This window comes from Rhagoletis zephyria, unplaced genomic scaffold (assembly GCF_001687245.7).
Source record: "Rhagoletis zephyria isolate East Lansing unplaced genomic scaffold, Rhagoletis_zephyria_1.1 Rzeph_scaffold_00605, whole genome shotgun sequence".
NCBI lineage: Eukaryota > Metazoa > Arthropoda > Insecta > Diptera > Tephritidae > Rhagoletis > Rhagoletis zephyria.
Genome location: NW_016157689.1, coordinates 171750 through 184059, shown reverse-complemented (window position 1 = coordinate 184059; position 12310 = coordinate 171750).

Here is a 12310-nt window from a genome sequence, read left to right as displayed (position 1 = left end):
AAGTCAGATGATTTTCAGCAACAAGTCAGATGATTTTCAGCAACAAGTCAAATGGCTTTCAGCAACAAGTCAGATGATTTTCAGCAACAAGTCAAACGACTTCTGCAACAAATGATGACTCTCATGTTTTCGGAGCCGTTCAACTGCCACGTTTGCTGGTTTCGTGCACGATCATTCAGAGTACAGATTTGCCGAAGTCAATATCAGTATGAGCAGTTATAAGCATCGTTCACTTGTGGTGGCTGTATTTGCAAGACAGCACGCAATGCGCTCGTGTTCAGTCATCCTCTAATTTCGTTTAGGTATCGATACTACTAAGCCAACGCCGCTGCTCAGTCATACAAAGCAGCGGTATTGAATGAGTATGGACAGTTGACGATCAACCAATGCCATTCCCTGATACATACATACGTGTATGGTGATATGTGCGCTTCTTGGTGCAGTGCAACCAACGACAGCGGCGAATCAAAGTAATGATAGCGAGGGAGATGATGACTGGAAGGCGGCAGTGTTCGAGAGCGATGTGTGCTGAGCTGGTGCGACGGCCGTAAGCGATGGTAAGCGAGCGAAGAGGTAGCAGAAACGACGACTATTCAAAAGCGGCTGACGATATGAATATATAGGTGCAATCCCGCATTCCTCGGACTCGGACTAGTAAAACTGTCAAAAAATAAAAATTCGCTCAGAGCGGGAGAGTAACATTGAAAAGTACGGGATCGCTTTCTAGTAAAAAATGGTAACTTCTGTCAACTTCAACATAACCTCAAACTTTTGGTTGTAAATTTTTGCTTATTTTGTATGTAAACACACTCAGCTCACACATGGTAATAACCAAAAATACTTTCAAATTCATTAGAATCCACTTACACCCGTTTTAAATACTTTTCAACATGAATTAGCAGAGTGCACTTCTCTTTTGTTTAAAATTTGGTTGCCAAACACAATACAGCTGATCGTTTGACACATTTACCAGAATTTACCAGCAAAAAATTCTCGGACTAAAACTGGTAACTTCTGACAGAGAGAGAACCGTATTTACTCTCTTTTTTGTCCTCTCAATAGTCAGAGAACCGAGTACGGGATCGATTTCCAGTAAAATCTGACTGATTCTGACTATTTCTGACTAGTGCGGACTCGTACTTGATCTCAACTTATGAGTGTGAATGATAGTTCTTTTATCCAGCGGCCAAGTAGCTTGGAGATAATGACCGTGAGGGAGATTGATGGTGGCTAGCAGCACGTCCAACGATGTTGGTGAGGGGTCTAACGCTGACCACCAGATGTAAAATGATACGAAGCGTGTACTTACAAGTTATATGATATGTAGTGCCGGGCCCCACGTTGGGCGCCAAAAAATGTAGGATTTCAAAGCCTTTTTTGTAATCGCGCAAAAATCAAAGTAGCGAATCGAACGACACAGGGAACGGGCCAAGCAACGATGGGCAGATGTAAACGCCTTGGTGGTCAGCTGTTAGATTAACTTTATTTCACAGATTTCCTTATGTAATTTCCAACTAATACATAACTACCGATAGATATCTCAATACATTCGTAACTTCTAATATTTGCTAATACATAATTTATGTATGTACTTTAGTACTTCTTAGTGGTTAAGCAAGAGTTAGAGAATCATACAATTGTTAGTGCAAACGGCAAAAGTTGTTAAGTAGCCTAACAACTTTTTATTGGTAAGAGTTACAGAATCGCACTACAGATATCCTTGATATCTACGCAGCGAATTGAAAAAACAACAAATATTGTGTGCACCCAAGTACTTATTACATAACCAAACACATATGAAACGTATGCTTTGTTTCGTTAATAATTTATCATCCATATAACAGGAATATGCCACAGCAATGCGTGGCAGGGTAGAGCTAGTATCAAATAAACATAATAAATATTTAAATACGTAAGTATCCTTCGGTCTTGTTTCTATCACCGAATCAAATAAAGGTTTGGTAAGTAAATGTGTACATTTTGTACTAAGCAATAATAAAATAGTAAAATGATATTATAATGCTCTAATAATTAAAGAGATTAGTAAAACAAGCTTTCAAATTTAAGGAAGTGACGAAGTTATTATTTTTTAATTTAAAAAATTTTATTACTCTGGGCCTGTACCAATGAGTAGAAAAGTGCCATGGTGAAAAAAAAACACTTTTTACTATGGTAAGAAAATTTTACATTTCTACTGTGCCAATTCGTAACTTTTTATTGCTGGAAACTTTGAACAGTTGCTCTGGTGCAAAAGAGATTAGGCAATTAGAATACAGCAATTATATAAAAAAAATATGTCTCTACTGACTTTAATTCTTCTAGAACTGAAAGACATGCGTTTATGAAACAAAAAACACTTCAAAACCGTCAGGTAGGTGTGATTCTTGCTCGGCTCAGCTTGTTCTTGCTAACACAACACATAAGATGTACAGATTCTTAATGAAATTCAACGGAAATNTTAAAATTCGGGGAATTATAAAACAAAAGCATAAAATGTACAGATTCTTAATGAAATTCAACGGAAATTATTACCTGCATTGTTTNTTGGAAGTCGGTTAAAAATAGTACTGCTTCAGCAACGAAGCTCGCATAAAATGAAATATATTGATATAGTGNTGTACTTTAGTACTTCTTAGTGGTTAAGCAAGAGTTAGAGAATCATACAATTGTTAGTGCAAACGGCAAAAGTTGTTAAGTAGCCTAACAACTTTTTATTGGTAAGAGTTACAGAATCGCACTACAGATATCCTTGATATCTACGCAGCGAATTGAAAAAACAACAAATATTGTGTGCACCCAAGTACTTATTACATAACCAAACACATATGAAACGTATGCTTTGTTTCGTTAATAATTTATCATCCATATAACAGGAATATGCCACAGCAATGCGTGGCAGGGTAGAGCTAGTATCAAATAAACATAATAAATATTTAAATACGTAAGTATCCTTCGGTCTTGTTTCTATCACCGAATCAAATAAAGGTTTGGTAAGTAAATGTGTACATTTTGTACTAAGCAATAATAAAATAGTAAAATGATATTATAATGCTCTAATAATTAAAGAGATTAGTAAAACAAGCTTTCAAATTTAAGGAAGTGACGAAGTTATTATTTTTTAATTTAAAAAATTTTATTACTCTGGGCCTGTACCAATGAGTAGAAAAGTGCCATGGTGAAAAAAAAAACACTTTTTACTAAGGTAAGAAAATTTTACATTTCTACTGTGCCAATTCGTAACTTTTTATTGCTGGAAACTTTGAACAGTTGCTCTGGTGCAAAAGAGATTAGGCAATTAGAATACAGCAATTATATAAAAAAAATATGTCTCTACTGACTTTAATTCTTCTAGAACTGAAAGACATGCGTTTATGAAACAAAAAACACTTCAAAACCGTCAGGTAGGTGTGATTCTTGCTCGGCTCAGCTTGTTCTTGCTAACACAACACATAAGATGTACAGATTCTTAATGAAATTCAACGGAAATTATTACCTGCATTGTTTTTCGCGTAAACTGAAGAAAACAAATAGAAACACATATTCGCCATGGCGGCAGTAACACCAGAGAAGTATTTTTTCTGTAGTCGCTCATTTTAGGGCCAGTTTTTCAGTGCCAGCTGGCTGACATCTGATTGGCTGGTCCTAGTTTAAGCCAGCCAGATCGGGCGTTTAAATTGAGTTTAAAATACGGCCGTGCATTGAAAAACTGGCCCTTAGTGGCAGCGCTTCGAGCGTTCAGATAATGGTTTTCATTTTGCACAAAAAAGGTAATGAAACAAGTTTTGTTCCAACAGTTTACATAGTAAGTCATTTACGTATATAATTTTATGTAGAATTATTTAATAAATTTCGTTGTACACTATACTTTTTGAAACTACTTTGAACTAATTACTTTTTGTTTCTCAAAAGCAGCCCTGCATGCTTAGAAGGCGTGGGTACCAATAATTTCATCCCTGGCATATTCATCCCCGAGGAAGGCAGTCGACAAATTCAGCCAAGGTTGTTTACTGGTTATATTGTGGTTGTAAGTCAGCCAAATTGAGCCTCAGTGATGTTGCTGGAGGCCAACTGAAAGTACATCGATTTTGATCCGAGAACATTTTGCGTGCTGCGCTTTCACGAATTCTGTGTTTGTTGTAAATGAGCCAAAGTGAGCCACAGTGATGTTGTTGTGAGCCAACTGAGCCAATTGAGCTGCTGTAAAGCAACAAGTAATTTTTAACAAAAAAAAAACCGACTTCAACTCTCATATAAAAAAAAAATATATATATATATCTCATGATCCGCTGATCGGATCTTAACCAGATTAGTACGGGACCACCTCTGAGACACTATCTTTCCGATGCAAAAAGAATTATCGGTTGACGTGGTCCAAAGTTATGCGGTAACATACATAAAAACAAAANTGGAAGTCGGTTAAAAATAGTACTGCTTCAGCAACGAAGCTCGCATAAAATGAAATATATTGATATAGTGATGAACAAACATATGCACTCATGGACTGCGGTTTCGCGATCGCTCAGCAACGCATGATCAGAGGTGGGCACTACCACAAACAACCCTGAAGGAAAGATTAGTCCAATTTCTCGAAAAATATAGTCGTAGGTATAGTAGCTTTGTATCTAGACCAAAGATAGTCCAAAAAATATAAAGCAATGTAATGTAAAACAGGTGAATTGTACTAAAAGTGGTCCGAATGTAATGCATAAGGTATGAGTTTTGATCTAAAACTGGTTACAATGTCATGCAGTAGCGGACAACGGGTACAATTAACGACTTGCTGATATGTAGGCACTTAGCCAACAAAATTTCATGTGCGACAGTCGCATGCAGAGAGAGTATCCGCTTAGAAAATCTGAGAACCCCGGTTCGAATCGCAGCTGGCGCAAGCTTTATTTTTGTTCTCCCCCCCCTAAATTGGTTACAATGTAATGCAGAAGCGGACAATTGATCCGAGCCTAGGACATTCAATGTTAAATGTAAATTGAATTTTACATGTTGTTGGACCAAACTTTGGACTAGTTACAATCACTTGCAGTCTAGTTTGTGGTGTGCTCTAAGTCTATTCCGAGATCCTACAGGGTCATTTTGCATGCTGCCACGTTCTCATCGTTACGCTCTTGTTTGTATACGTACACGCGATGTTAACGCTCTTGAGCATGTGCTCGTTCTTTGCCCATGCCTGTTCATGATGCAGAAAAAGGTGGCGCCAGTGTTTAAAACAGTGGTCGGCGCTTCATACCATAATTGTGGAAGATCATTTCCAGAGGTGGGCACTTCCACAAACAAGCATGAGGTAAAAGTGAGAATACGTTAGTTTGCCTAATTCATTTTGCATGCTGTCGTGTTCTCATCGCTGCGCTCTCGTTTGTGTACGTACCATGGTTGCCCCAATTGGTAACTTTCTACCAAAATTGGTAACTTTTAAGCGGTTTAGTAACTTGGTAACTTTTATTTCATTTTGGTAACTTTTGAAACCACTCATCTATTACTAGAAAGAAATTAATTATGTTTTTCATGTGCGTAATTATAAAAACCCTTCGAGTTTCAGTGGCAGCACTACTGACACCTCTAGCAAATTACTTCAATAAAATTAGAGTCATCTCATATTCGAATACTGGAAATATTTGAATTGCAGTGGCAGCACTACGGGCTACACTTCTAAAACAACTATCGAATTTTTGTGATCTCACATTTTAATACTGGAAATACTGTTTGCGACAGTAGTTCAGTAAAAATGGTATAAAAATTCGGCAATCTGGCAATTTTCTGGGACAAAAAAAAAATGTCGCGTGCNTGAATTTTACATGTTGTTGGACCAAACTTTGGACTAGTTACAATCACTTGCAGTCTAGTTTGTGGTGTGCTCTAAGTCTATTCCGAGATACTACAGGGTCATTTTGCATGCTGCCACGTTCTCATCGTTACGCTCTTGTTTGTATACGTACAAGAGATGTTTACGCTCTTTGAGCATGTGCTCGTTCTTTGCCCATGCCTGTTCATGATGCAGAGAAAGGTGGCGCCAGTGTTTAAAACAGTGGTCGGCGCTTCATATCATAATTGTGGAAGATCATTTCCAGAGGTGGGCACTTCCACAAACAAGCATGAGGTAAAAGTGAGAATACGTTAGTTTGCCTAATTCATTTTGCATGCTGTCGTGTTCTCATCGCTGCGCTCTCGTTTGTGTACGTACCATGGTTGCCCCAATTGGTAACTTTCTACCAAAATTGGTAACTTTTAAGCGGTTTAGTAACTTGGTAACTTTTATTTCATTTTGGTAACTTTTGAAACCACTCATCTATTACTAGAAAGAAATTAATTATGTTTTTCATGTGCGTAATTATAAAAACCCTTCGAGTTTCAGTGGCAGCACTACTGACACCTCTAGCAAATTACTTCAATAAAATTAGAGTCATCTCATATTCGAATACTGGAAATATTTGAATTGCAGTGGCAGCACTACGGGCTACACTTCTAAAACAACTATCGAATTTTTGTGATCTCACATTTTAATACTGGAAATACTGTTTGCGACAGTAGTTCAGTAAAAATGGTATAAAAATTCGGCAATCTGGCAATTTTCTGGGACAAAAAAAAAATGTCGCGTGCTTTTTACCAGACCCACCTACCGAATGTATTTCGACCCACTGGATCCGAATCTGAGGTCCGTTTGACACGTACAGTACATACCGAAAAAATAGCAAAAAATTAGCAATTTTCGCAATTCACTCGAAGATTTATACGCGTCAAGAGGACGGTTAAAAGCACCCGCAACTCTTTCTTTGTGGGCCGGTGCTATTATTCCGTGAGTCGCAGGTTCAAATATCGGCANGACAAAAAAAAAATGTCGCGTGCTTTTTACCAGACCCACCTACCGAATGTATTTCGACCCACTGGATCCGAATCTGAGGTCCGTTTGACACGTACAGTACATACCGAAAAAATAGCAAAAAATTAGCAATTTTCGCAATTCACTCGAAGATTTATACGCGTCAAGAGGACGGTTAAAAGCACCCGCAACTCTTTCTTTGTGGGCCGGTGCTATTATTCCGTGAGTCGCAGGTTCAAATATCGGCACATTCCGAATGAAAAATTACACTGAAGATGGCACAACTAGTGATGTTCCGATATCAGTACTTAAAAGTATATACTCGAGTACCTCTACCAAGTACCGAGTATTTTTTGTACTTCGATACGCGTGTACAAGTACTTCATGGGTATCGAGTACAAAGTGCAAGTATTTACTTGTTTGCTAAAATTGGGAAAATCAACTGAAAATAGATCTGTGTTGTAGTTTTTGAAAAAAAAAAACGATTCAAGATGTGAACCACTCGATTTCGCTAGGGTTAAAACTAACGAGAGTGGAGAACAAAAATCGTATCGAAATAGAGAAGGATGTGGAGGCAGCCTATGAATTGCGGAAGCGTCGTATATAGATCGTTTTAAAATCGAAGAATCAAACACAAGTAAATAATGAGCTTCTCGGCACTTAGCATTTCCAATTTCAGCACTTTCAAGTAACCCCATTTCAAAATAGAAGGATATCAACCGGCAATTTCAGCTCTTCATAAGCCTTTCTCCACTGTATGTCGTTATATTGTAAATAGAGATTTCTTGTGTAAGTACTTTCGAGTACAAGTAGAATCGAGTGTTTTCTAGCTATACTTTGAGTAGCATCGAGTATTCTCTTCGATACTTTTAATGAGTACGGGCATCGAGTACATGGTGGTATCGGACGAACACTAGGCACAACGCGGAAACCGGTTTTGTCTCCAAACCAAATTTGGCAAGGGATGACGGAAAATCGTTCCACATTACATCATACTCCTACGCTGTCGAAAAGACGAACAACGAAAATGAGAATATCGGCACATGCAGTAATTAGTTGATAGACAAATATTTTCTAATAAAAAAAATATTATAATTATCAATAGGATTTTCAATCTTGATAATTTATTTAGAAAATAGATTGAACTGGTGGATTGGGAGCTATCTATGAAATTAAAAAAAATTAATCAAAAACTTGTATTATCTATAATTACACCCTCAAGAAAAATTTATTTTTCCGGCTTGTTTGAATTATCTCTTAACGACATGTACATAACTGAAAATTTAGAACTTAAAAGTTATTTTTAATACAGTTAAGTTATTGCTGAAAATTTTGCATGGTTGTCAATTTTCTTCGAATGCTAAGAGAAGGGTTGCTCGGGATGTAAAAGTTGATTTCTTCGCATTACAGTTAACTACTAAGTACAGGTCGGAAAACTTTTTAAAATTTGCAAACTACTTTGTGTTATTAAACGCACGTTTATGTAGCTAAAAAAATTAATTTTTCAAAGTGACAAGAATAAAGGAAAATTTCTTGCTTGGAGGATGAGCAGCCAACTGTTAAAAACGTTATATTTAATAGCTCGTACATAAATAAATAAAAATCTTTCCAACTTACGAACACTTATGGGAAAAGGTATCCAAATTTACACTGAGGAAAAACACGAAGTATCCCTCAAAATTTAAGGCGAAAATGTATCCAATTGGATACATATGTATCAAACGGCAACACTGGTGTGAGATGAGCTACCCTAATCCCTCAGGAAAAGGGCACACTTAAACCACCAAGGGCCCGTTGTGATGCCGTATAAGAGACTCCATATGTCCCTCCTCTTACCTTAGTAGTGGAACCACTTCGTAGCTCTGATGAAGCGCACAAAGTCATAGACACTGGCTGAATCCAGTTTGGCCAGACATTCAAAAGAATAATGGAGGAACGAGCATCGGCGAGCTCTCGCCAGAGCAGGACAGTGGCATAAGTAGTGCTCCACGCTTTCGATTTCCTCCTCATCGCGGCAGCTACGACTGTAGTCGTTTGGCTGCAAACCCATTCTAGTGGTGTGGAATCCCATCAGGCAATGCCCGGTGAGAACTCCAATAACATGCCGCAACAGTGGTCGCTCCAAGTGGAGAAGAGGGCGAGATCTACGCTTGTCAAGCTTAGGCCAGATATGTCTTGCTATCCTGCAAGTAGGCTCCGCAGACCATCTTATATTAGCCCGTCCGACAAAGTTATTCTCAAGCCAGATCTTGCAAGAAGATAGCGGAATGCCCGCGTTACGGGCTGTACTGATTGCAGGCAACAAGGTTCCTTTCCTTGCTAGTTCATCTGCAGTACACTTTCCTGGTATGTCTTTGTGGCCTGGCACCCACACAACATTAGTGACGTAACACCTTGCCAGTTCATTAAGAGTACGTCTACATTCCATAACAACCTTCGACGTAGATTTGTCACTATTAAGTGCTTTAATAGCCGCTTGGCTGTCAGATAAGATTGTTACCGCCTTCAGATTAATTAGAGAATCGATCAGCCAACTTGCAGCTTCATTTATTGCTGTTAGTTCAGCCTGAAAAACGCTGCATAGATCTGGCAGACGAAAACTGAGGCTAATTGAGAGTTCTTGCGAGTATACCCCACTTCCTTCCTTCAGATCCAACTTGGAGCCATCAGTGTAGATGGCTGTTGAGTCAGAATACGATATCAGGACCGAATCCTCCACCCATTCTTCCCTTGAGGGGATCCTTGTCTGGAAATAATTCTTTAGTCCCGTAGACGCCTAAAGTCATCTGGAAGATCTTCCAAGATTCTAGACTGCCCAAACCTCGTGTCACTCCATTTGATTAGTGCATTTAATCTAATAGCATTACAGCTTGCCTGTAGTTTACCATATAGGTCCACAGGTAACAAGTGAAGCAAGGTCTCTAGGGCTTTAGTCGGCGTCGATGGTAACGCTCCCGTGATCATCATGCACGCCACCCTTTGGACCGCTGTTAATTTGTTTCTTATAGTAGATTTAGCTACGGACGGCCACCAAACCGTTATGCAGTAGAATAGAATGGGACGCACAACCGCTGTGTATATCCAGTTCACAATATGAGGCTTCAATCCCCATTTTTTTCCCAATCGCCGATTTACAGGCATACATAGCAGTTATAGCTTTCGTGCAGCGCTCTTCTATATTGCGCCGCCAAGTTAACTTTCTGTCAAGAATAACGCCCAGATATCTAACCTCCTCCGAGAAAGTCAGTGCGATACCGTTCAAGGAAGGAGGTTGTAGCCGGACAGCTTTCGTTTTTTTTGAAAACAGAACCATGGCCGTTTTTGCCGGATTGACACTAAGTCCTACTTCTTTGGACCAGGTATCCACGACGCGTAAGGCGCCCTGAACTAAGTCACATAGAACTTGGGGGTGCTTACCAATTGCCGTTAGGGCAAGATCATCCGCGTAAGCAATGACTTGGCAACCTGTACCTTGCAACCGTGACAGCAGGGTATCCACCGTTAGATTCCAAAGAAGTGGGGAGAGCACCGTCTTGTGGGGTTCCGCGACTTGCATATCTTGTTATAGATGCCTCCCCCATCTCCGAATAAATAGTTCTACTGCCTAAGAGGCGACGAACAAACTCAACCATAGGGTGATCCAGCCCAAGGCGAGTTAGGGCTTGAAGAACCGCTCCCGGGAGAACATTATTGAAGGCACCCTCGATGTCTAGGAACACGCCTAGTGCAAATTCCTTAAAAGCGAGAGCCTTTTCAATGGTGCTGACAATACTATACAAAGCTGTATCCACAGATCTATCTTTCCAGTGGGCGTGTTGACAGCTAGAGAGATTATTTACAACAATTTCCTGTCGGATCTGCGAATCTAGAAGTCTTTCCAGAACCTTGAGAAAAAAAGGAGTAAGGCTTATCGGTCGAAAGTCACTTGGTTTAACGTGGGAGGGTCTACCTCCCTTGGGAATAAACACAACTTTCGCCAGGGTCCAACCCTTGGGTATGAAACTAAGCTTGATACAAGCCTTATAGATTAAGACAAGTATCGGACATAAAACGTCAGATGCTGACTGAAGATTTGTATGGCTGGAATGACTTTATGGCCCAGTCTACCCTTTGTTCAGAGATAATGGCCGCGGTGTTGGGCTCCGCAGTACATCCTGGAAAATTAGGACTACAAGCATTTCCTCACGAGATGACGTCCAGTCACCATTTGGTTTCTGAATATACATCGGGTTCGTCGGACTTTTCGCAAGCACCTTTCGCAGGCGATTTCCCTCCGACTGACCATCTATACTGTCGCAGTAATCCTTCCAGGAGTCCCTTTGGGCTTTCCTGGTGGCATTTTTGAATTTCTTCAGGGCTGCCTTATATGCAGCCCAAGAACCATCGCGCTTTGCCGCATTAAAGAGTATCCTGCTTTCCTTCCTTAGAGAGGCGATTTCTTTGCTCCACCAGTGTGGCTTCTTCTTTCCTCTCGGAAGTACAAGTGGGCAGGAAGCAGATAAGGCCGAATTACAGGCTTCGGTAATGCAATCAACGGCTTCTTCAATTTGTTCCGATGAGCCTAACTCACCGAGAGAAGCAAGGTTTGCGAGAGAAAGCTCCGCTTTCTCAGGTGGTGACAGTAAGCCTAGCTTACTGAGAGAAGCCTTGTTGAGCAAATTAGACGAGAGTACTTTCCTAAACTTAGTCCAGTCAGTACGTCTCTTATTTCTGTAAGCGGCCGAGGCCGGAAGTTCAAAGGAGATTACAAATGAGAGATACATGTGATCAGAGAATGAATGGTCGCTCAGTACCTTCCACTCCCTAATACTCTCAAAGAAAGCGCTAGACGATAAGGTAATATCTAATACCTCCTTCCTATTTGAGGTTACAAAAGTGGGTTTATCACCAATATTACAGATGGCTAGATTATATAATAGTATAAAATCAAGTAACAACTCACCCCTGGGGTTGATGTCGGTAGATCCCCATACCGCGTGATGCGCATTTGCATCGACCCCGATAACTATGTGAAACTTCCTCGAGTTGGCCTCTTTCACCACACCCAGTAACCGAGCGGGAGGGCAGTCTTGGGGATCGTAGGCCATGTAGGTACTGACCAGCCAGAGTGTTGTGGATTGGCTTTCCACAGAGATGCTCACCGTATCTTCATCGCTGAACTGTGTGAGTAAATTATAAGAAATACTTTTTTTGATTAATATACATGCCCTGATCTTACCTGCCACAGGTGCCGACACTATGCGGTAAGCATCAGAATTAAGTCCACAAACCCTGTGCTTAACAACCCAGGGCTCCTGGACAAAAACTAGCTCCTCCCCTCTATCACTGAGGTGCAGGAGCAGAGCTGCAGAAGCTGCTTTAGAGTGATGAAGGTTTATTTGTAGAACCTTCATCCACAGCTTATAAAATTTCATCCCCGTCCATCACTTCTGGCGGGGTTCTATCGAACGCCTCAACGATGGTATCATCGGCGTCCTCTGA